The 24,170-nt window shown below is 39.0% G+C and overlaps 1 protein-coding gene across 4 annotated transcripts in view; it reads left to right on the top strand.

The window, feature by feature from the left end:
• Positions 1–24,170, top strand: part of LIFR (LIF receptor subunit alpha) — a 115,102-nt gene that overhangs the window by 17,660 nt on the left and 73,272 nt on the right. The window contains exon 1 of one of the 4 annotated variants that reach the window (XM_067464632.1): positions 12,955–13,038. The exons of the other annotated variants lie outside the window; for them this stretch is intronic. The gene's annotated coding sequence lies outside the window, so the exon portion shown is untranslated. Of the gene's footprint in view, positions 1–12,954; positions 13,039–24,170 lie in introns of those variants that run through there. 4 annotated transcript variants of the gene reach the window in all.

Genomic DNA, 24,170 nt, shown 5'->3' on the forward strand with positions numbered 1-24,170 from the left:
TTACAAGGTCTTCAGCCTTCAGCCTGTCAAAGAGTGGTGGTAGATGGAAATATAGGCTGGGCTAAAAATAATCATTTTGTCTGGAAGTCTTCTGGGGCACTATGCTATAGTTGCACAAGCAGTTGTGCTTTCCGTGGGATTGCATACGTGTGGTCCTTAGGATGGTCCAATACTCTGTAAGGACACATAACTTTCTTTTTTGCATCAAGGTGGGGAGCTAGTAAATAGTTGCATAAAACATGTTCTCAAGGTTGTGGTATCCCTTGTGCATTCCGTTGCAAAAGTGGGAAATCCATTATTGCTTCACTAGCGTGTATTTATGCTTTGCTTAAAGTGTGTGGAATCGTGATGTAATTCTGATTTATAACAAAAAGATAAGATGAAATCAGTATTTCTTTTTAACTTGTGAGTAATGGCAAAAGTAAGAATTCTTCTGTTTAGGACCCCCCTCCGCCCACAGCCAATATGTATGATTGGAGTAGCTTCCTTGTTGCTAATTCATATAAGGTTTTGATAATGTTGCCCACTTGTATGTACTTCTTTTTGTTATTTTAACATCCCCCAATATAGCTACAAACTAATTTTCAGATTGTTACAATACTTAAGAAATCTGTTAGTTTCCTTTAACATGGTGATGGCTTCAGTACAAATTAAAATTTGTGTTCTATCAGTATTTCTTGTTAGGGACAGTCTATCTTGTTTGATACTGTCTGCGTGACAAGTGAAAATGATACAGCTAAGGGGAAGCCACATCTGGAGCCCCAACATAATGCCACCAGCCTCAACCACATCTGGAGGCCAACATGATCTCAAGCCTGTATCAGCTGGAAGTGGTGGGCAGCCTTGGGCAGGGGTATATTCCAGTCCTTTGTCAATATTGTAAAGACTGAACTATTTTCATGTGAACGCTATATTCTTGATCATTCTATTTTTAAAATCATTTTTATTGCTTGCTGGTTTCCTTGGTTGTGTTGCGAGCTGCCTTATGATTATATTGCTGAAGACTTTCATGGCTGGAATTACTGGGTTGTTGTGAATTTTCTGGGCTGTATGGCCATGTTCCAGAAGCATTCTCTCCTGACGTTTCGCCCACATCTATGGCAGGCATCCTCAGAGGTTGTGAGGTCTGTTGGAAACTAGGAAAATGGGGTTTATATATCTGTGGAATGTCCAGGGTGGGAGAAAGAACTCTTGTCTGTTGGAGGTAGGTGTGAATGTTTCAGTTGGCCACCTTGATTAGCATTTAATTGCCTAGCAGTTTCAAGGTCTGGCTTCTTACTACCTTATGATTCTTTTGCAAAAAAATTAAGCAGTATATAAACTAGAATATACATTCCTGCTCTGTCAGCTGCACCGCATCCATCCTTTTGTTTCTCTCAAGCCTGGAAATTGTTAATGGAATTTTAATCTATTTTTACATTGCAGAAAATGGCTCCAAAGCAAATCAGTTATAATTGTTCAATTACCATTTGCCTTTACATGGAAAACAAATTTGAGGCTTGTTTGTATAGCTTTTATGGGCTTTGCACATCCTCATTTGTTCAGCTGGGTTTTCTTGAAGTTTTACTATTTCCTTAAACGTAGAAGATCAGTCTTCCTGAAGCTTGAAACTTTTCAGACAGCTCAATGTACAATTCCATAATCTCCAGTGAGCACATTATAATGACCCAATCCATCTATGGGGCATCAGGTTGCAGAAGGCAGAGGTAGATTACCTGCCTATAAAATCTTTATGCCATAGTAACATTTTTATGAGCAATGTACCACCTGCATTTTGGTCAATGCCAATTCTTTCTGTGGAGAACAGTTGCAAATCTCCATGAAATAGAACCCTAGAATAAAACAGAACTTTTAAATTCACAATTAATCTGTTGCAAAAATTTACAAATGCACAATAATATCAAATAAACAATCTCACATTATAAAAGTTTAAATACCCACCTTAAATAAAAACAAAAGGCTTAACCATTACCCTAGAACAGGAAGAAGTAGACATTGTAAGGGGTCCAGATGATGCTGGGTTGCAATTTCTATCAGACCTATGAAGTAGAATCAGTGATGAGGAATGCTAGGAGTTGCAATGGGATGAAAGGCTGGGTAGTGCCACAAAATTCCTATTGGTGAAGACAGCTGATCTACCTAAATTTGACCAAAAGGGGAAAAATTATAGAAATCCATGGCCTTACCTGAAAAAGTGTTGTTGTTTTTTTGTTGAGGTCAACCTTATCTACTGTGGATCTATGTACCCACAGATTCAACCATACAGGCCTTTGATGTATTTCCCCTCTCCATGCAAAATCTAAAAAGCAAACCTTGACGTTGCCATTTCATAAAAGGGATACCATTTACAATGTCATTATATATGGGACTTGGGTATCTTTGGGTTTTGGTATCCACAGGAGGTCCTTGAATCAAACCCCATCAGTGTAGTGTCTATAACAATGTTTCTCAACCAGGGGGACGGGACCCTGGGGAGGGGCAGTCACAGGGGGGGTTTCAGAGGGGTCACCAAAGACCTGCAGAAAACACAGTATTTTCTCTTGGTCATGAGGGTTCTGTGTGGGATGTTTGGCCCAATTCTATTGTTGGTGGGGTTCAGAATACTCTTTTGATTGTAGGTGAATTATAAATCCCAGCAACTACAACTTCCAAATGTCAAGGTCTATTTTCCGCAAACTCCACCAGTTTTCACATTTGGGCACATTAAGGTTTTGTGCCAAGTTTGGTCCAGATCCATTATTATTTGAGTCCACAGTGCTGTCTGGATGTAGGTGAACTACAGCTCCAAAAACTGAAGGTCAATGCCCACCAAACACTCCAGTATTTTCTGTTGGTCATGGGAATTCTGTGTACCAAGTTTGGTTCAATTCCATCATTGGTGGAGTTCAGAATGCTCTTTGATTGTAGGTTAACTATAAATCTCAGCAACTCCCAAATGACAAAATCAATCTTCCCAATGAAAATAATTGGGGGCACCACAATATGAGGAACTGTATTAAGGGATTGCGGCATTAGGAAGGTTGAGACTCACTGGTCTACAACAATACTCATTGTAGTGTCCTATTGTGTTTATTGCAATCAGGTACCTGTCATTCGTCTGTTGGTGATGCTTTTCAATACTTAGCAAAACAAAAAGCAACCTTTTAAAAGTGTTCGAACAGTTTTACAGATAGCATTTTAGTAATTTTTGTAAGGCTGCTGGCATTATCCCCAAATTGTGTGTATGTGTGTTGTGTGGTAATTTGAGACGTATGGCTTGGGCTACGTGATGGATTTGTAGTGGGGAGAAACTTGCATCTGTGTTGCTTCTAGAGCTTTTTGGAATACTTCAAGTGGATATGACTCTGTCAGCAGTTCCCTCATTCTGTTGGAAAGGAAGGAGAGGGCTGCAGTTGCTGCCTTGTCCTTTGTGTTGTTGCTACCCACACTCTCCTTCACCTGTTTGCTCTCAAGAGTCAGACAGTTCAAGGAGTTGACAGTGGCCCGTTGTCTGAGGCACAGACCTTGGCAGGAGCATTTTATTGCCAACACGGATCTGAACGGAGGAAATTCTGCTTAACAGCTGACTCATATAGTCAAAATGATAGCCTCCCACTCACTAGAAAAAAGAGTTTCTTTGACTGCAACAGTCTTTTTTATGGATTGTTCTGCATGTGGATTATCTTTTTTTTTTTAGAAAAAAAACCCACTAAACTTTTAACTAACAGTTAATGCTTGCCATAACATAGCATGCTATACAGCAATGAAATGGCTGCTTCAAAGCACCCAGTGATGACTGGTACAATGTGCTGAATTGTTTGTGTACAGGGCTGACCATGTCAGTCTAACAGCATTGTCTGTACCACTGCAGTGGAGACAACTAAATAAACATTCTGGGATAGGAAATTAAGGTAATTACTAGGGTTGTCTGGTTAGCAACTGTTACATGACAAGATTTTCAATGATGTGTTATTAAGTAACCTCTATGTGACAGCGGTCTTGGTTTATTTTCCAAGGCTACCCACTGAACTGGATGGTAGATAATCGTTTGAACTCAAGTCTATATTTACTGTTTTCTGTCCAACTAACGGCAATTAACAGAGAACACTGAAAACAGCACTTAATGTTCCCTTGTCTGCAAATGTCAGTTTGTGAATTTGTTGTTGCTGAATGTTTTCAAATCATTTCCAATTTATTATCAACAAATTGAGTTTTGTTGATTTTTTATAATCATGTCAGAAGCAACTTGGGAAACTGCAAGTTGCTTCTGGTGTGAGGGAATTGGCCGTCTGCAAGGACGTTGCCCAGGGGATGCCCGGATGTTTTACCATCCTGTTGGAGGCTTTTCTGATGTGCCTGCAAGGGAAACTGGAGCTGACAGACGGGAGCTCGCCCTGTCTCACGGATTCGAACCATCGACCTCAGGTCCGCCATTCAGCTGGCACAAGGGTTTAACCAATTGTGCCACCACCGCTCCTTGAGTTTTGTTGGTAGGATTTGTTGATGGGGATTTGCCATTATCTTTCTGTGAAGCTGAAATTGTGTGTCTTCCCCAAGATCACCCAGTGGGTTTCCATGACAGAGCGGTGATTTGAGCCCTAGTCTCCAGAGTGCTTGCATTACATTTAGGGATGTTGGATGTGTAAATTTCACTTTACTGTTTATTTATATTCACAGTGTTCTTTTATATAATCACAGAATACATAAAATGCAATGTTTGCGATGAAATTTGGAGAAGTCTTACCAAAGTTTTTAGTAGGACACACCTTTTAATTTGCAGTTCTGTAGATTAATAGAGGGTACAATATGTTGTGACTAATTCTGCTGCAGTTTTTGATATACGTTCAGGCAGTCTCTGAGTTACAAACATCCGACTTACAAATGACTCCTAGTTAAGAATGGGGGTGGGACAAAAGGAAGTGAGAGAAATTTACTCCTCGGAAGGGAAATGCACTCCTGGAAGAGTTATTATCATGGGAGGAAAGTGTCTCTACTGCCAAGCCTTGTTTTTACAAGCCATTTTTTTCAAAATCCAATTCTCCGAGGGACAGAAAGTGAGAAATCTTCTTAACAGGGGCACAGACATGTTACTGGAGACCAGCTCTCATAATCTCTTATCATTGGTTGTGTTATCTAGGGCTGATGTGACTTGCAGACCAACAACATTTGGAGGGCCATAAGTTCTCCCATCTGTTTGTTAGATAGGGGAAGGCATTATGTTGCTAGCTCTTCTCCTCTACATTTTGTAAGACATTTTCTGCAATCAGTATATTGCTTTAAGTAAGTGGCTACTGTATGGTTTCTTTTTAACAGAGACCAAATATGTGCAAGACAAGATGCAAAGCAACCAAGCAGTATTCCTTACCATGAGCTGTTTGGACTTGAACTAAAGTTGAATTAGTACAAGTATAGAGCATTGCTTCCTTTGCTTTGTGGTTGCCTGCAACTTGTCAACAATGAAAGGCATGTTATGTTGTGTTGTGTACAAAAGCTGATTGTTGCATTTTTGTGTTCTCTTCTAACATGCTTAAAGATGGCATGCTGGAGGGAAAGACCAGGTTTTGTGGCACGCTTAGTTCTGACCTCAGAGAGAAAGAAAAGCCCAGATGTCTTGAAAGGAATAGGTGGAAGATGCATCCACTACCTGAGAGAGTCAACATTGGTCTGCTTAATAGAAGAGATGGTCTTCAATCCATGGCCACATTCCCTCTACAGAAAGGAAGGAAAAATTTAATGCACTTATTAACCGCCATTCTCAGCCCATAAGCAGATTATGTTACATATTCAAATCTGATCAGCTTGGTAGCCTTTTCAGCTTTCAGTTACTACATCACTATCATTAACCAGAAGACATTATGAAGAAAATTGCACCAAAGGAGTGGCTGCAGGGTGGTGCAGTTGTTGAAATGTATATCCATCACTGTCACCGTATAGTTGTGGCCTTGTGCACACGCACACACACACACAAAGAGAGACAAGTTTGTTCCTTGTAGCATCCTTATTTAAACGTGGGCCAGACTTTTGTGAGCTAAGGGCAAATATATTAGATCAACGAAGTTGGATGTATTTATTTATTATGTTCTTGTTTTCATTTCAGTTTCTGTTGGGTGACATAACTGGCCCATAAAGAGCCACCCAAGACACAAGAAGTCTAGGAAATTTGTTCTGGGCATCCACATCTGCCATGAGCTGCTCTTGTCTTTGGGGTGCTATTTTGCCTGGCAGTGGAAAAATGCAGAAAGACTTGTTTTATACTTTTAAGAGACTTTGAGTATAGTCCTAGGAATATGTAATCAGAAACAAGTTGCATTAAGATTTAATTCTCTTCGTATATTTTTTTCCACTGACTGATCAGATCAAAATAAGTTATACCTATAGTCCCTTGATTTTTTCCCATACAAATGATTTTATTTTAGCATGCAGTTAAGTTTCTTTGGGTGTTCTGAGATTGGGAGGGTGGGGATGGAGGCATTTTACCCTCCAGAATCACCATGACAATCTTGCTTTATATGGACTTTTAACCTTGCTGAAAAGCTGATGTTGTTGCCAGAGGGCAGAAATTTGGGAGTTACTCATTGTTGGATTAAAAATAACCTTTTCTGTGGAAGGAGAGGAGGAGGAATGAATGCCAACACCCACTTTATTATGCAATGAGTTATAAAATAATCTTGAAAACCATCTTCTAGCTAGGAAGCTGAGCAGGATTGTTCCTAATGTTTTAGTACCAAAGCCAAAAATGGACCCCCCCCCCCCCCCCACAAAAAAAAAGCAAATTCAGGGAAAAACTTTTTGTAGCAAGAGGCAGTGTAGCCAGCGAGGTATGTAGCTGACTTCAGAGCTGTAAAGGAGTAGGATAATAACCACTTTTGTTTCTGGGAGCCTGGGAATCTCCCCACCGTCTGCTGTTTCGGTATCTTTCCTTCCCAGAATTTTTGGTATGAAAGGAACACAGAGTTGGCATATGATGAACTTGGCTCTGAGGATACTAAATGCAGTTTTGTTCTCACAGAGTTCCATGCTTTCTCTTTCCCTCTGGCCAAGGTTATAGTTCTGCCAAAGTACAAAAAAGAGAGGTAAATTATGACTAATTTTACTGAAATGAACAACACATCCTTTAAAGGTATTCTAACACATTTCGTACAATAATTGTAATAGTTATATAATCATTTATATTTTTCCATTTCTTATAATTAAATATGTCTGTGTTTTCTGATTTCATACTCTTTATGCATTCTATTTAATTCTGTTTAATATTATATATTTTTTAAAAACCATTATATTATAATGCTATAATATCATAAATAGTAATATTTCTTTAGCGATTACCCTTCTGACCCAAGAAATTCTTAACTTTGTGATAAATCCACATTTTAAATTGTTATAGCTTAATTTTTACAGCATGAAAAATACTGTTTCGAGGTCCATTCCATATTGTATGTTAAGCCAGTGACAATGTGATGATAAATCAACTCTGGGTTTTAGTTTGAAATGTAATGGAGCACTTTTTCTGCTTATCTGTATCCCCAAAATAGCTATTACTCAAAGCTACTTGTTTGTTCCATGCTACATTTTTGGGACTGCTGCCATCATATTCATAACCAAAAGGACCATAACTATATCTTGATTGTTGTAGCCTGGTCAGATTTGGAGTGCTCAGAAGATGAAGAAGGGGATGCTGGGATAGATTGGGAAGGCCCAAAGGAGGATAGAAGTGACCTGGAGAGAGTTGTTTTGGAATATTCTGGCAAATTCCATGAGATTGGAGAAAGTGATATCAGTTCTCATGAGAATCTGCCAGAAGTGCAGGCTGAGAGACGGATGTTTGCCCATATCAAGGCACTTGGAGCTTTGGAGCCGGAGCATACAGTTTTCCCCAGCAGCTTAGAGATAAGGAGAGGAAAAGCAGGTGTGTGAGGAATGATGTCATGGGAGGGATTTAGGCCCTTAAAGTGGCTTTTTGCTGAAACAGTCCTTTATGAGAGAAAAATTATATTGAGATGAACAGCTCTCGATTCCTGGTCCAATGTTTTTGGATGCATGTATTTGACTTTCTAAGTTTGTTCCTGTTTTTAGTTTCATGTGGAGCATAGGTTGCCTTGGATTCGTGCTATCATGTTTATGGCTATATCTGTGAATTGACTCTTGAGACTGTATTTGAAAGGATTTTGGAATCTGGGCTATCTTGGAAATAACTATTTGAACTTTGATTCTCCTTTTTACATTTTGTAAATATACTTTTCTCTTAATAAACTTTTACTTACTGGATTACCTGGACAGAGTGGGGTTTGTGGTGAAAATGTGTTGCAGGGCTCTAGTGCAACATTGATGTGGATTTTTTAAACTGTAGTCAAAAACATTTGGGCTTAAATTGTTTAGAATAAGTAAATTATCTTAAATACTGTAATATTAAAAGCACATACACACCCATTGTTCTTTGTTGTTGCTGAGTGTCTTCAAATGATTTCTAACTTATGGAAAACCTAAGGTGAACTTATCATGGAGTTTTCATGACAGAATTTGTTCAGAGAAACTTTGCACTTGAGGGTGAGAGAATGTAACTTGCCAGAAATCTTCTAGTAGATTTCCAAGTTACTAGGTATAATAAAAATCAGTGGTGTGGTGGTGTCCTCTGATATTTGAATCTAAATATAAAGTCGTCATTACATTTAGATCTCATTTGTTAATGTTTGTTATTTTAGGACTGTTTGCTCTTACTTTTATCATTTCTTTGCAGATAATGTCTTTTTGAAATGTAACATCAAAAGAGAAAAGAATTACAGGCATAAGGTGTAATTAAAACAATTTGATCCCATTAGATGTGCTAGCATTGAAATCAGTGTACGTCAACTTTTCAACAAAGAAGTCTGACAAAACATGTTAGGGATTAAAGTTTTGTGTATTGATTTAAAAAGTACCTGAGGTGTTAAATATTGCCACCTAGTGCTGCAAGCTTGTCAAGTAGGAATCCTTAGTTAAACAAAATATTGCTCAATAATTTAAGGCAGTTTTAGGACTATGTCCTTTGACCAGTAGCTGGCCTTTTGGAGGGCCTCTGGTGTTGCCATAAGAAGGTCCTCCATTGTGCATGTGGCAGGGCTCAGGTTGGTCAAAGGACATTTAATAGACTGCCAAAATTGCAGACTTTGTGTGTGTGTGTGTATGTGTGTGTGTGTGATTTTTAAAAATACATTACAACTGTTTGGTTTGCTCCTGACATGATAAATAAATAAATAAATAAATAAAGGACTATGTCAAAGTCAACAAATCAGTACAGTAATGTAGCTAGATACAACAGAAATGGGCAGGCCAAGCTTTGAAAAGATATAGCCCAGTTTGGTATGATGTGCCTTGCTCTCCCAAAGGTCAGGCTCTGGAAAAAACAAACAATTGTTTGAGTTTGCAGCACATAGCTATGAACACCAGTGCTTTGTGTGTATGTGTCAAGAATTGTGAGAATTGGCCATCCAGATGTTTTACCATCCTATGGGAGACTTCTCTCATGTCCCTGCATGGGAAGCTGGAGCTAACAGATGGGAGCTCACCCTGCTCCCTGGATTCAAACCATCAACCTTTTGGTCAGCAGTTCTGCTGGCACAAGGGTTTAATCCATTGCGCCACCGGGGGCTCCTATAACACCAGTGTTGATTTGCTAATACTCATAGTGGGATTACCCAGGCTTCCCAGTAAATTTGCAACTTCTTTCTGCTTTTTTTGGTATGGTGTATATATTCCTAAATTAACAAAATGTACACCTAAAATTCAGTTAAGAAAATAAAAGAAGAAAGGCAGGCAATCCCATCAGATGGGTAACTTCTCTTTTACAGGCTTTTATCAGCCTTCTTTCTTTAGAGGAATGCTTGGAATAATTTTCAGGTCTCAGGAAATCTCTCCATAGAAATTATCTGTGCAATTCTAGGCTGCATCAATAGTTGCATAGTGTCCAGCTAGGCCTGTACAACCTGTGACTCTCCAGGTGTTTGTGCCTCTAAATCCCAGAAGCCCTATCCAGCTTGCCCAATGATCAGGAATTCTGGGAGCTAAATTCCAAAACACCTGAAGAGCCACAGGTTGTGCAGGCCTGCTAGATCAAGGGAAGTAATAGTTCCAGTCTATTCTGCTTTGGTCAGTTCTCTGAAATCGTGCGTCCAATTCTGGGTACCACAGTTCAAGAAGGATGTTGACAAGCTAGAACATGTCCAGAGGAGCGAATCCAAAATAATCAAAGGCTTAAAGTCAAGCCCTGTGTGGAGGAGCTGGATTTATTTAGCTTGGAGAAGAGGTTAAGATGAGACATGATAGCCATGTTAAAATATTAGAAAGGATATCATATTGAGGATGGAGCAAGCTTGTTTTCTGCTGATCTAAAGACTAGAAGACAGAACAGTATGATTAAAACCGCAGTGAAAGGAATTCCACTTGAACATTAGGAAAAACTTCCTATGGTAAAAGTTATTGGCAGTGGAATATACTGCCTTGGTGGGTGCTAGAATCTTCTTTGGCTTTTTAAAAACAAAATGTTTTGATGGCCATCTGGTTGGAAGTGCTTTTATTGTGTATTCGTACAAGGCAGTGGGTTGGTCTGGATGGCCTTATGGTTTCTTCCAACTCTGTGATTCTATTATATATAGAGATCACAGAGTAGCTGGACGTGGTTATAGGAGTTATATGGATGAAAACCAGGACCACCATGTTTTTTCTGCCAGTTGAGGTAGCTACTTTCAAAGCAACCACCCCCAGTATTTCTTACTAGGGTCTAGATAACAATTTCTAGGGATTGTGTAGTTGCAGTACAATTCTACTCATGTCTTGCTGGCAGGTTTCATAGAATCATAGAGTTGAAAGAGACTACAAAGGCCATCCAGTCCAACCACCTGCTGTGTAGGAAAATACAATCAAAGCACTCCCAACTGATCGCCTTTCTACAGGTCACCTGTAGGCTTTCTGCTCTGCTGCTGTTTGAATCGGTTTTGGGGCTACATAAGCCATTGGCTTGATTCAACATTAGTGTTATTATTTCTTATATTTATTTATATCCTACCTCTTCCAGTTTTAGACTAATTGTGACTTAGAACAGTAAAAACAAATACAGAAACAAAATTAAGAACATGCATACAAAAGTTTATAAGCAAATGAATTTGGAACTTGTTAAATCAACAACAACCATACCAATGAACATTAAAGGTTTGGCACATTCTCAGAGGCCTGCCAGATAATAATAATAATAATAATAATAATAATAATAATAATAATAATAATAGATACTAAGATGCCAGGCTAGCCTCTCTGCTTCTTTTGAAAGTAACTTAAATTTCAATATAAATGTCAACTGTCTGCTTTAGAAGTGGTCTGCAATATCCTTTAATAACGTTAATTGCATGTATTTCAATAAAATAATTTTAAAGTAAAAAAAATTACATAGTGCTGATATGATAGGACTTTCTTATCTTCTCCATCCTGCAGTCCTCTATACTGACTGCAAACCTGTTAGTGGGGGAAACATAGGGATTGAGAGCATGTAGGAAATGAGGATGGAACAGTAGTGGGGCGTTCAACCTTTTGTTTCTATTGACAATTGTTAAATCAGCAGAATGAAATCTATCTTAGGAAATCAGTGTATTTAAAAGTAGGTTAGAGTAGTGAGAACCTTGCTCGATTTACTAATTTTCCATATGCTGTAGTTTTAGATGTATGTGGATCATCCAAATATTTGACTTATCCAATCGGCATTCTAAGTGAACACTGTTCCAGAAAAGATGTTGTGCAGTAGTTGTAGCTTGGCTGTTAATTCTAAATTCCTGTCATTTCAAGCCTATTCCCTGTGCTTCTGTCCTTTATAGATAAGGGGAACATGATTCTTCCTAATAGTCTTATTCTCAATGGAGAACGATGATGTGTTTATCAGTGCCCTCTGGTCATGATGGCTAATGGCTGTATATTAGTTCCAATATCTCTCTAAACACCAGCTGCCTGGGAACATAAGTATGAATTTTCTTTTGTGCTCGTGCGGATTTTCCCTAGGCATTTGGTTTGACATAGTTGGAACAGAATTCTGGACTCGAGGTGCATTTGCTCTGATTAAGAACGATTCCTATGATATTATGTCTCGTTCATGATTTCTGTTTTGCAACAAGTATTTTGGATCTTCTACTGGGAATTTAATATCACATTATCATCAGTTGCTGTTGGTGGCTTTCATGTCAATGGGGTGGTGAATCTACACCGGGTTCTAGCACGAATATTCAATGTGCTATCCATGGTGCTGAACTTCTTTGGGAGCTAGGGTTCAGCATCCTGGAGAGCTCCTTTGAGGTTTTGATTACAATCCAGAGTAGATTTACTACCTCACTAAGAGGGAAGCCATCAGCTGTTTTTAGTAACCACCCTGAGGAATATGGCTCCAACAGTGTTGAAGATTGCAAATGGACTATTTTAAAGGAGTAGCAGTGAAGGATAGTGCAGAAGATTAGATTCATTCCTTTTATTATAGTGCTTCCTTATTTTAAAGGCATTTGGGCACTAACAGCCTATTGATATGATACAAATACTCAAAATTATTATACATGTGTTACATTTTTTAAATAATTTATTGTGAATAGGGCATTGTGGTCATGGAATATCCTGTTAGCTGAAAGTGGTTTTTAGAGTCACATTAAGGAATGAGAGCCATTTACAGGAATTACATTGATTTCTTAGTATTCTACAGATTCCTGAAAGCATAGATCTATACTTTCTCCTAAATTACCACTGGCTTAATCTTTTCTGTAACCCTCTCTGTATGTTTACCTGCTCTTGGATTTGAAAGAACAGGGTTTAAACTTGACAGGATCAATGACCCTGTACAATTAATTCTTACATGGCTATTGATTATCTAACTAAAGCAGTGTATTTCAAAATAATGGAGCTGTTCCTCCCCCTAAAAGTAGTGGGGTGAAAGAACCAGCAAATTCCAGGAAGTCAGAGGCTTCTGCTGTGGGAAGAGCTACATATGATCTTTGGTCTCAATAGACAAAGGATTAACTTTAACAAAACTCCTCCAGGAACCGCAGATGCTGCAGAAAGGTAGGGTATATTCTTGGATTTTTGGATAGGGCAGCTTCTTCCTTATCTGTCTGCAGGTGTCATGATAGATTGAGACACTGTTTTATTCCCCTTTTAATGTCAGAGGTGGGTTAATGATGCAAATCATGTGTATCTACATAGTGTTGTAGGACCTGCGAATCCATGATCCCTTTTCAAAAGAGGGTCCAAGTTACAAAAAAAGTTTGGAGAAACCAGGAACTCGGCATCAATGGCTTATTGTTCATTGCTTGTGGAAATATTTTCATTTTAATCTTCCTTGTTCCCCTTTATTTGCTCTTTTCTCCCCCTCTACCTAATAAAAAGCTATACAGAATATAAACTTCAGTTCTTGCTTGTGGTTTAATGACTCTCTTGGTTTTCAGCAGCTTTTGACTGCAGTGTTTGTTAACTTCAGGAGAACAAAAGTAGCTATTTACCTCATGCCAGGCACTCTGCTAACAGCCAGTCTCTCAAGTTTGTTCTCTGAACAGTTGTGCCAACAAGCCTTTTTACCAGCTTAAGCAAATCATAAAGGGAGTCATCTCACAATAGCTGTAAGTTCTAGTTTCCTATGATTTTTAAAATGGCGTTTCTTGCTTTATTTGCCCAAATTGATTGATGTGGTCAATTTTCTTGTAACAAAAACAAAAATATTTTGAATCTTGTGGCACTTTAAAGACTAAGGCTGGAATTGCATTTGTGCCTTTTGTCAGCATAACATGGACAGCAGGAGAAAAGAAGGCAGGGCCCATTGTGTAAAGGAGATAAAGCCGTCACCATTGTTTTGGGAGTCGAAAGCAGTTGGCTTGGAACAACTTATTTCTCCAGCGTCTGTTGCCTGGATGGGTCCTCAGAACCAGGGTGTCCTGGTAAGACTCTACTGGGAATTTACTTGCTTTCTGGCTCAAATTATTTTTAAAGTGAGCTTTCCAAAAAGCAACCTGGCTTTGAAGCCAGGCATTGCAGAGATAGATTTCTTCAAGCTGCCAGTATTCTTCTCCTATTAATTACAGAAACAGTTTTGCCTGAATTCCATCAGTGCTGCTGCACAACCATGCAGAAACTGCACTATGTTCATGTAATAGATTGTTTTCATAGTTTAGCCTAATACATTTATTGTAGAATCAGTGGAGTTTCGAGTCCAGGTCTCCAGGAGTCTTGTTACAATACTCAAACCACTAGACCACATTGGCTCACACTACACTTGACTCATCCAATTTTTGGAGTTTTAAAGGATGTGGCTACACACATGTTTGTATTTATTATGGAGTGGGGAAGAAAAATAATTCTAATTTTATCCTTATTTTCTCTCACTTCAATTTGTAACTTATATGTACTCATTGTGAACTCATGCATTATGTGAACAGAGCCTGAGATCTCGCTGATACATTCGACAAGATCTCAATTACACTGCAATGCTGCAAGAAGAACAGATGCAGTGGACCTCCAGCATGATAGACTTTCAGTTTCATATTTTTCTTACTGTGCAAAGCAGATCTGGTATGTTTTGATCTGTTTGCTAAATATCTCATCTGATACTTCACTGTATTTTAACTGTTATTTGTGTCTCTTAATTTTATATGCATTTGGATGTGTGTGTTTTTATCTGCAGCTGTTTTGAATTTCTGCCTTCTGAGTCATGAACGTTGGATTTTAAAACAAATATTTTGAATGAACACTTGTGCCCCACCATAAAATAAGAGGAAAAGGGCAAAAACAAGGGATATGTATGAGATCAGTGCCAGTTAGGTTTGCAGATTTTCCAACATGTTTTTGAGGAGAATTCTTGCTTGTATAAAAGTTCCTATCAGTTAAGATAACTGCCTTTCCATGCAATGTAAACCATGGTCTAACAAGCAGTGTATGGCTAGCAAGGAGCCACAATGTACTGCTGACTGGTACATGCCTCTTTTTTTCTCCCTCTCTTTGTGCATGACTTAGAGAAAGACATTGATAATGTAGTAACTTAGGGCCCTTCCACACAGCCACATAACTGGAATAGATGGCAGTGTGGACTCGAATAACCCAGTTCAAAGCAGATATTGTAGGATTTCCTGCCTTGCTATTCTGGGTTATGGCTGTATGGAAGGACCCTTAGTATTACCCTTCCCTGACAGCTGGTTTCTTGTGTTGTCAAGTACAGGAGCCACAGTGATCCAAAATCATGACTTCTCCTAAATTTGTCTATTCATTTTGCCTGAACTGGATAACATTATTAATATTCAAGAAAAGATCATGATAGTGGTGGTGTGATCTCTTCTTCACACTAATGGAAGGACAACAAGGGAGAATAGTGTATAAAGCTTCTGTGTTCTTTTCTACTTGTATGTGATTTGCTCAGCCCCTGTGTAGTATGGCAGTCAGATAGTGTAATTAACTATTTGGAAAACCATCTAACAAATGGTTTGTCTCTCTACTATAAAAAGACAAACTTTTCCATGAGTTTTAACATTATTTAAAAATAAATAAAAAGGCATATACAGTAATTCTGTTCAACATTGCCAAATATAAACATGCTGTCAGTAAGCTTGACTACAAAGTATTTAAATTACCTAAGCCAAATCTGAAGAAAGCTTTGGGGTTGTTTTTTTTTTTTTTACATTTATAAACAACAGATTAGAATAGAATGTTGTAACTGTTTTAATAACTGTTGAAGTGTGTTTATCTAAACTGAAGGGGAGGGGAGAAGTACAGTGTTGGTTTCACAATTTTTATTATTTAAAACAAGGACAATGTGAATGGTTTCAGAACCAATGTGATGTACAGTTTGGACTACTGGGTAAACCTACTCTGCAGAATTAATTCAGTTTGACATTGTTTTAATTGCCTTGGCTGAATGCTATGTCAAAGAGTGCTGGTTCATCACAAAGTAGTGTGCAAAAGAAGAAGAGCACCTAACTGTGTAACATTGAATTCTCAATGCAGAACTTAGACTTTATTAAAGTCTAAGATGTTGTGAGGCTACAGTGTGTGCTGAAACTTGGATTCCAATGATATCTGAAGGACCACATGATCCATACTTGATTTTAAGAGTACTTCTTAAATCTATTTTGGATATAATCCTCAAAGCCATTATTGTGTTGTAAATTCTCCACCTGTGGATTTTGCAGTCAGCAACGTTAAAGATTAACACAGTTATGAAAACAAGTTAATATTTGGATAATTGGAGTTAAGGTAGGGGAATATATATATATATATATATATATATATATATATATATATATAATTTTTGCACTTAATTTTTGTGTTGTTTTTGCAGACATATTTTTATTTTATTTTTTAATTTTACGTTTTTGTTTTCCTCCAGTGAGATGAAGGTACTTTTGCTTGTTAGGAATGTCATTCGCTTGAAAATTGAGAGTTGACCAATTAATGTTAGAATTCAACATGCAGCAATTGTTATGTACTACGTGATTCCCAAAATCTTTAGAGGAAAATGAAAAAGATAGCTATATCTGGAAAAGGCTCATTTTGTTGGGAATCTGGTGAAAGGAAGACAGGAGACGTGTGTAAACTGTCCTTGGCCTGTTGACACGAGGCTCTCGAGTGAGCTTTGCCCCTTTTCCAAATCCTCAGATTTCTTTCACCTTTGTGACCTTCTTGGCTGGCCAGATGACGAAAAAGGGAATTCCAAATTGCTATACTGTAGGGGGTGCTGTACTGAAGTAAGCCAGATGCTAGGTTTGAGGGCTCATTCTTCTCTTTCCAGATCTCTCTCTTTCAGTTTGCTTTGTCCTCAGACTGAAAGAAAGTCCCTTATCAGTGCTGTAATTAGCTCTTATCGATTCTCTGTCAGATACAAGTCCTGTGAGAGATTAGTTTATCTCAACCCACAGGAAGTTATGTGGAAGAAAAGAGGGGGGGGGGTCAGATAAGAAACTACTGGGTAAAATATTAAACTTCATTTAACTTTGGAAATTAAAAGGGGCTCCTTTTGATGACTGTGTTTTAGATTTTTCAGAGCGACCAGTTGTGACAAATCTGTATAAATCGGTTTCTGTAATCTTGAGAGGCCTTGTTTTACAATGGCTCTGGTCCTTCCTAGAGGGCCATACCCAGAAGGTGGTGCTGGAGGACTCCTGTTCGAACCCCTGATCATTGTCCTGTGGGGTTCCTCGGGGTTCCATTGTGTTCTCCCATGCTGTTTAACATATACATGAAACTGCTGGGAGAGATCATCCAGAGTTTTGGAGTGTGGTGCCACCTATATGCAGATGATGCCTAGCTCTACTACTCCTTTCTACCTAATGCCAACAAAGCTGTCCTGACCCTAAACTGGTGCCTGTCATTAGTAATGGACTGGATGAGGGCAAGCAAATTGAAACTTAATCCAGACAAAACAGAGATACTCCTGGTCAAGTCAAACCAGAGAATAGAGTCCCAGCCTGTGCTGGATAGGGTCACACTCGCCTTGAAGAGACGGGCCTGTGGTTTGGGTGTCCTCCTGGACTCAGTGCTGAACCTAGAGGCCCAGGTGTGAGTGGTGGCTGGGAGGACCTTTGCACAATTAAAACTTGTGTCACTGTACCTGTTCCTTGAGAAGCCAGATTTGGCCACAGTGGTACACGCTTTAGTTACATCCTGTCTGGATTACTGTAACGTGTTCTACATGGGCTGCCTCTGAAGAGTGCTCAGAAACTTCAGTTGGTCCAATGAGCTGCAGCCAGGTTGCTAACTGGGGCTGGCTACAGGGAGCGAACAACCCCCTTTGTTACAAGAGCTCCGCTGGCTGCCAGTCTGTTTCCGGACACAAGTCAAAATGCTGGTCAATTCAGGGGGTGCTGTGGTTTTTAACTTTGAATATGTTTTAGTGGAATTTAACTGTGAATTTTTAAACACTTGTCGTATTTTTATTCTGTTTTAATGTTTGCATATTTGTATATTTTCAATTATATCCTAATACTTTTATCTGAAGCTGCTTTGTGTCTCCCTTGGGAGTGATAAAGTGTGATATAAATAAATATAATAACAATAACAATAATAATCCCAAAGTAAAGAAATGGCAGTTCATTCCAGAAATATGATTTCTCATATTGTATAGATTTATAACAAGTTTAGATTGAAATGAAGGAAAATGGTATGTAGTGATAATGTTGAAGATGATTATTGGCTTGCACATGGAGATTGAACAAGCCAGATTTCTGTATGGTTTTTGATGTGGTGTAATAGTTTGCCCTATTAAATTCATGTTATGAAGTATTACTATATTCATTCTATGTCTTATTCTTTCTCAGAAGAGCTCACAACACCATATGTGGTCTCCTTATTTTGTCACTATAGCATTCCAATTAGGGCCGTAACCAGAAAAAAATTTCGGGAGGGGTTGAAATTTTCGGGGGGGGGGGTTTGAAAATTTCATGGGGGGTGTTGAAACCTGCCTCCTAGCTCACACTGAAGCAAAGAGCACAGCAGGGGGCAGAGCAGCCTTCAATAGCCTGCAGCTCCACCCCTGTCAACCACCTCCACCAAGTCTGGCCTCCTTAATGAGAGCATTCAACACCACCACCACCCCCAAACTTGGTTGCTTCGCTACATCGGCATTTGCTGCACGTAATGACATAAATTGTCAATATTTGCTTGAGATACTGCTTACAGTTCATAGACTTAGCATGGGGATTTGGTTAACCAGTTAAAATTCATGAGTAAACCAGGTTTTTTTTAAAAAAATCTGAAACATTTCGGGGGGGGTTGAACCCCTAACCCCCCCCCCCTCGCTACAGGCCTGATTCCAATGGTGTAATCCCTCAGAAGAATCCTAAAGGTGTATCTGTCATTAGATGCTTGCTGCTAAAAATTTTATGGGAATGCTTGGAGGAAAGTGAATGTTTTTAAATGTTAGTCATAGTTTTTAATCCCCTTTGGCTTTCTCTTCATGTCAGCTAATAAGATTTTAATTGTATGTTTTGATGTGTAATGTGTACTGTAAAAATGCCGAAGGTTATCTGTTTCTAAGGGTAGGGTATCTTAAATAGAAATAAATGTAGGAGAGAGTGGCACGGTTCATGAAATCATAACTTAATGAGCCAAGATAGGAAGCAAAAAGAAAAAGTCTTGTTCAGATCTTTTAAGCAGAGATATTATAAGCAATCTCTGAGTTACGAACATCTGATTTACAAATGACTCATAAGAACAGGGGTGAGACAGCAAGAAGTGAGAAAAATCTGCCTCTAGGAAGAGAAATTCATTCCTGAAAGAGTTATCAAGGAAAAAGGTGTCTCCAATGAAGTTTGATCACCAATCCTTGTTTCCACAATAAGCCATTTTTTTCTAAGTCCAATTCTCACAGGGACAGAGGGTGGGGCAAAATCTTCTGAACAGGAGGACGGACAGCAAAACAAATGCCGCAAACACCACAGGGGTGTTTGCAGTTATATAGATAATTTGGCTGGAGTTATGCTTAAAAATGTACATGTTCTGACTTACAAACAAATTCAACTTAAGAGCAAACCTAATTTGGGGAGTGCCTATATATTAGAATAAGATATATAGTAATAATTTGAGCACAATAACTGAGCTAAGAGGCATTATTAAATATTGTAGGGGCAAATCATACTCACTGCACCTAAAACACATAGGTGAGAGTTACCCAGCACTGTAAGCTGAATGGTGAAAGATTAAAGGTGGATAAAAATATAGTATGGCCCTTGTAATGGTGGCTTTCTCTATCCACATCTGAAAAATATGTACCCTCTAGGAATTTTTTAGGTCCTTTGGGCGGTTCTGTGGTAGCTATCCCTCTCATACACAGAACCCATGCTATAGTACTATTCACACTATCCATGTATTCAAGCTATGACAATCCATTATATTACTTTAATGCAGTGTTTCTCAACCTTCCTAAAGCCATGACCCCTTAATACTGTTCCTCATGTTGTGGTGACCCCCAACCATAAAATTATTTTCATTGCTACTTCAAAACTGTAATTTTGCAACTGTTGTGAATCATATGTAAATATCTGATAATGCAGGACGTATTTTCATTCACTGGACTAAATTTGGCACAAATACCTGATACACCCATATTTGAATGCTGGTAGGGTTGGGGGAGATTAATTTTGTCATTTGGGAGTTTTAGCTGCTGGGATTAATAGTTAACCTACAGTCAAAGAGCACTCTGAACTCCACCAATGATGGAATTGAACGAAACTTGGCACACAGAACTCCCATGACCAACAGAAAATACTGGAAGAGTTTGGTAGCCATTGATTTTGAGTTTGGGAGTTGTAGTTCACCTACATCCGGAGAGCACTGTGGACTCAAACAATGATGGATCTGGACTAAACTTGGCATGAATACTCAATATGCCCAAATGTGAACACTAATGAAGTTTGGGGAAAATAGACCTTGACATTTGGGAGTTGTATTTGCTGGGATTTATAGTTCACCTACAATCAAAAAGCATTCTGATCCCCACCATTTTTTTCGTGTCAGGAGTGACTTGAGAAACTGCAAGTCGCTTCTGGTGTGAGAGAATTGGACATCTGCAAGGATGTTGCCTAGGGGATGTTTTACCATCTTTGTGGGAGGCTTTTCTCATGTCCCCACGATGGGGAGCTGGAGCTGATAGAGGGAGCTCCTCCACGCTCTCCCTGGATTTGAACCTGCAACCTGTCGGTCTTCAGTCCTGCTGGCACAGGGGTTTAATCCACTGCTCCACCGAGGTCTCCTCCCACCAACAATAGAATTGGGTCAAATTTCCCACACAGAACCCCCATGACCAACAGAAAATACTGTGTTTTCTGATGGTCTTTGGCAACCCCCAGAGGTCCCAACCACCAGGTTGAGAAACGCTGCTCTTATGGTCTTTCACACATTTATATGAATAGTAGGAGGTAGGGACTGAGAACAGGTGTGGGGAGGAAGCTGCCCCCTCATACAGAGCTGGGTTGTGGAGAAATTAATAGGTCCAGGATGGCTTGCTAGGAGACTGTGCATTGCTGGTTTTATGATCACAAGGGGCTATATATTACTTAGTTGAATGATGGGGAAGGTACTTCAGTCTGGATTGACCACAGATTGAAATCTGTTGTCAAAGATTTGCCTGTACAACAATTCCCAAGTGCTGTCGAATTGTGCAAGATGGGAAAGAACACTTTTGTAAAATTTCCACTCTGAGCTTTATTTTGAAAGGATGTAGTCAGCTGAACAAATTGTTAACAGAAATGCATTCTTGTGTCAAATTAGAGCACAAATTAAGTTTAATTTGATAAAAGAGTAGAAGTCTGAGACTGAAAACGGTAAGTCAGCAAGGTTTGCTCTTAAGAAAACAAGTTCATCTTCTGTTTCTGTAGCTTTATCTTTACTGTGAGCCAAATTGGCAATTTGCTTTCGTTTCCCAGAAATGCTGTGCTGCTTCTGGAACGGACTTGTAATTAGGGGGAGTTTTTGGACGTTTTTTATATTGGCAATGATAACAGCATGTGCAGTATGATGCATGTATCTCTTGAGACTTTCTTTTCCTGCCGAAATAATTACTATAATGTAAGCACACATACATGACTGTTGGAGCCCCCGATAGCACAGTGGGTTAAACTGCTGAGCTGCTGAACTTGCGGACCAAAAGGTCCGCGAGTTTGAATCTGGGGAGTGGTGTGAACTCCTGCTGTTAGTCCCAGTTTCTGCCAACCTAGCAGTTCTAAAACATGCAAATGTGAGTAGTTCAATAGGGAAGGTAACAATGCCTCATGCAGTCATGCTGGCTACATGACCTTGAAGGTGTCTATAGACATCGCTGGCTCTTCGGCTTAGAAATAGAGATGAGCACAAACCCCCAGAGTTGGACTTAATGTCAGGGGAAAACTGGACTTAATGTCAGGGAAAAACCTTTACCTTTACTTACATGAATGTTTGTATTATAAGGTAGTATGTTGTAGGTTTTCCCTCTTAACTCCTTTCTTCGGATTAGGGATTTTTTTGGGAAAGAGTCCAATTATAGTCCCTGATTCTAGTTTAGCTAATTTGTACCTTTTAGTTGATTAGTACTCGTTACCTTAATTTTCCAGCCCTTAGGATTGCCATAAATACATAATGAGTTGAAGGCACAACAACTACTACAAAGCAGTCCAGGAGGTTAACTCAAATACTTGCAGGAATACAATGTTTTTACTGATCTAGTTTTTTAGAGTCAGTGTGACATTCAGAAAGATCAAGCCATTGACACAAAACCGTTACAGGGATAGGTGTCAGGTGAACTTGTAATTGGGTTGCTGTGAGTGATTGGGTTGCTTTGAAAGAACTCTTGTCTGTTTGAGGCATGTGTGAATGTAGCATTTGGCCACTTTGATTAGCACAGAATGGCCAACAGAAAGGAGAAACCATAAAAATGAACAAAATCTGACAACTAGTAAAAAAAGCCCTCTAAAATCGGGACAGTAAATAAAGAGCAAAAAAACAAACCAGCTAGGGGAATTCCAGACAGGAAACAATCAGGGCCAGTGAACACCTCCCAACAAAGAATTCCCCCAGGCAGGAAGCAGCTAGGCTTTGAAGTTTCAAAGCCATCCAATGCTAATCAAGGTGGCCAACTGCAACATTCACACTTTTCTCAAACAGACAAGATTTCTTTCTCCCACCCTGGACATTACACAGATATATAAACCCCACTTGCCTACAGACTTCACAACCCCTGAGGACACCTGCCATAGATGTAGGCGAAACGTCAGAAGAGAATGCTTTTGGAACATGGCCATACAGGCCGGAAAACTCATAGCAACCCAATGATTCCAGCCATGAAAACCTTTAACAACACATTAACTTGTGATTATATGAACATAAGCATTAAATAATAACATTTTGTTCTTCTATCATACTACCCATGGTCTGCTGCTTGAGTTAGCTATCTCAGTCAACTTGATGTTATTTCTAGCCCTGCCTATTAGAAATGGACCATTCACAAATTAAATTAGAAGACACTAAACACCCCCTTTTCCAGCACTTCTCCTGGAAAATAGTGTCTATGTGTTTGTGTGACACACAAAGAGAAAGAACATGTTCAGAAGGGAGTGAAACAATTAAATGGTATATTTTCCCCTGGCCATCATAAATGCCCATTATTGATAATGAGGTGTTGGGGATGTGGCTGCCAAGTTACAAATCTGGTTGTGATTTAGACTCAATATGCACTTCATTGTCTACACATAATCATCATGACCCAAATGTTTTTTATTGGTGTGAAAATTCGTGTATGTACAGTTTTCAGCTGAAAAATGAAAGAAAGCAGTGGAAATGCAATGCAGGATTGTGGATTTGTATTACCTTTGAAACAATCAGACATTATTCTTGATGGAGAATCATTGCTATTGTCTGTTACATGGTATTTGCAAAAACTTCTATGATAGCATGTCAGTCTTTGTGGTCTTTAGATACAAAGTCAAAATATTTAATCAAAATCATTCAGTGTCTGCATGCATTTTAGGAACAGCACAATGCAACAGGCCTGCATGTCTGCACACATTAATACCATAGAAATTTTGCAAAATCAGCAGCTGTGGTCTATGTGTATTGCCTTTCTATTGGACTTTGCGATGCGTCAAGAATGGCTTTCATAATTCCAATTCTAACTTTTTACCAAATTGAATGTTTTCTTTTCCTCGCTTGTTTAATTTTAATGCTTTCCCATTGGTCAGTATGTTTCATCATTGATAATGCCAGTTTCAAAAAAGAAAAGTAAATGAAATGTCATAGCTTGGAGGCAGAACAAATACTTTGCTTGTAATTGACCACAAGTTCAGTCCTTGGTGTCACTAAGTAGGAGTAGGAAAGATACCAATCTGAAACCTTAGGGAGTGGCATTCTGGTCAATGTAGACCAGAAGCAGAAAATCCATGGCCCTCTGGATCAGTGGTTCTCATCATAGCCTATATCAAGAGGTCTCAAAATATTTGGAGGACCGTTCCTTTAGATCAATAGTTCTCAGCCTGTGGGTACCCAGGTGTTTTGTCCGACAACTCTCAGAAATCCCTGCCAGTTTATGAACTATTAGGATTTCTAGGAGTTGAAGGCCAAGACATCTGGGGACCCTCAGGTTGAGAACCACTGCTCTAGATTATGTTAGATGGAATCTCGCATTATTCCAGACCATCAGCCATATTGGTTTGGGCTATTAAACATCTGTAGTACAAACTAGATTGGGA

This window comes from Anolis sagrei, chromosome 2 (assembly GCF_037176765.1).
Source record: "Anolis sagrei isolate rAnoSag1 chromosome 2, rAnoSag1.mat, whole genome shotgun sequence".
NCBI lineage: Eukaryota > Metazoa > Chordata > Lepidosauria > Squamata > Dactyloidae > Anolis > Anolis sagrei.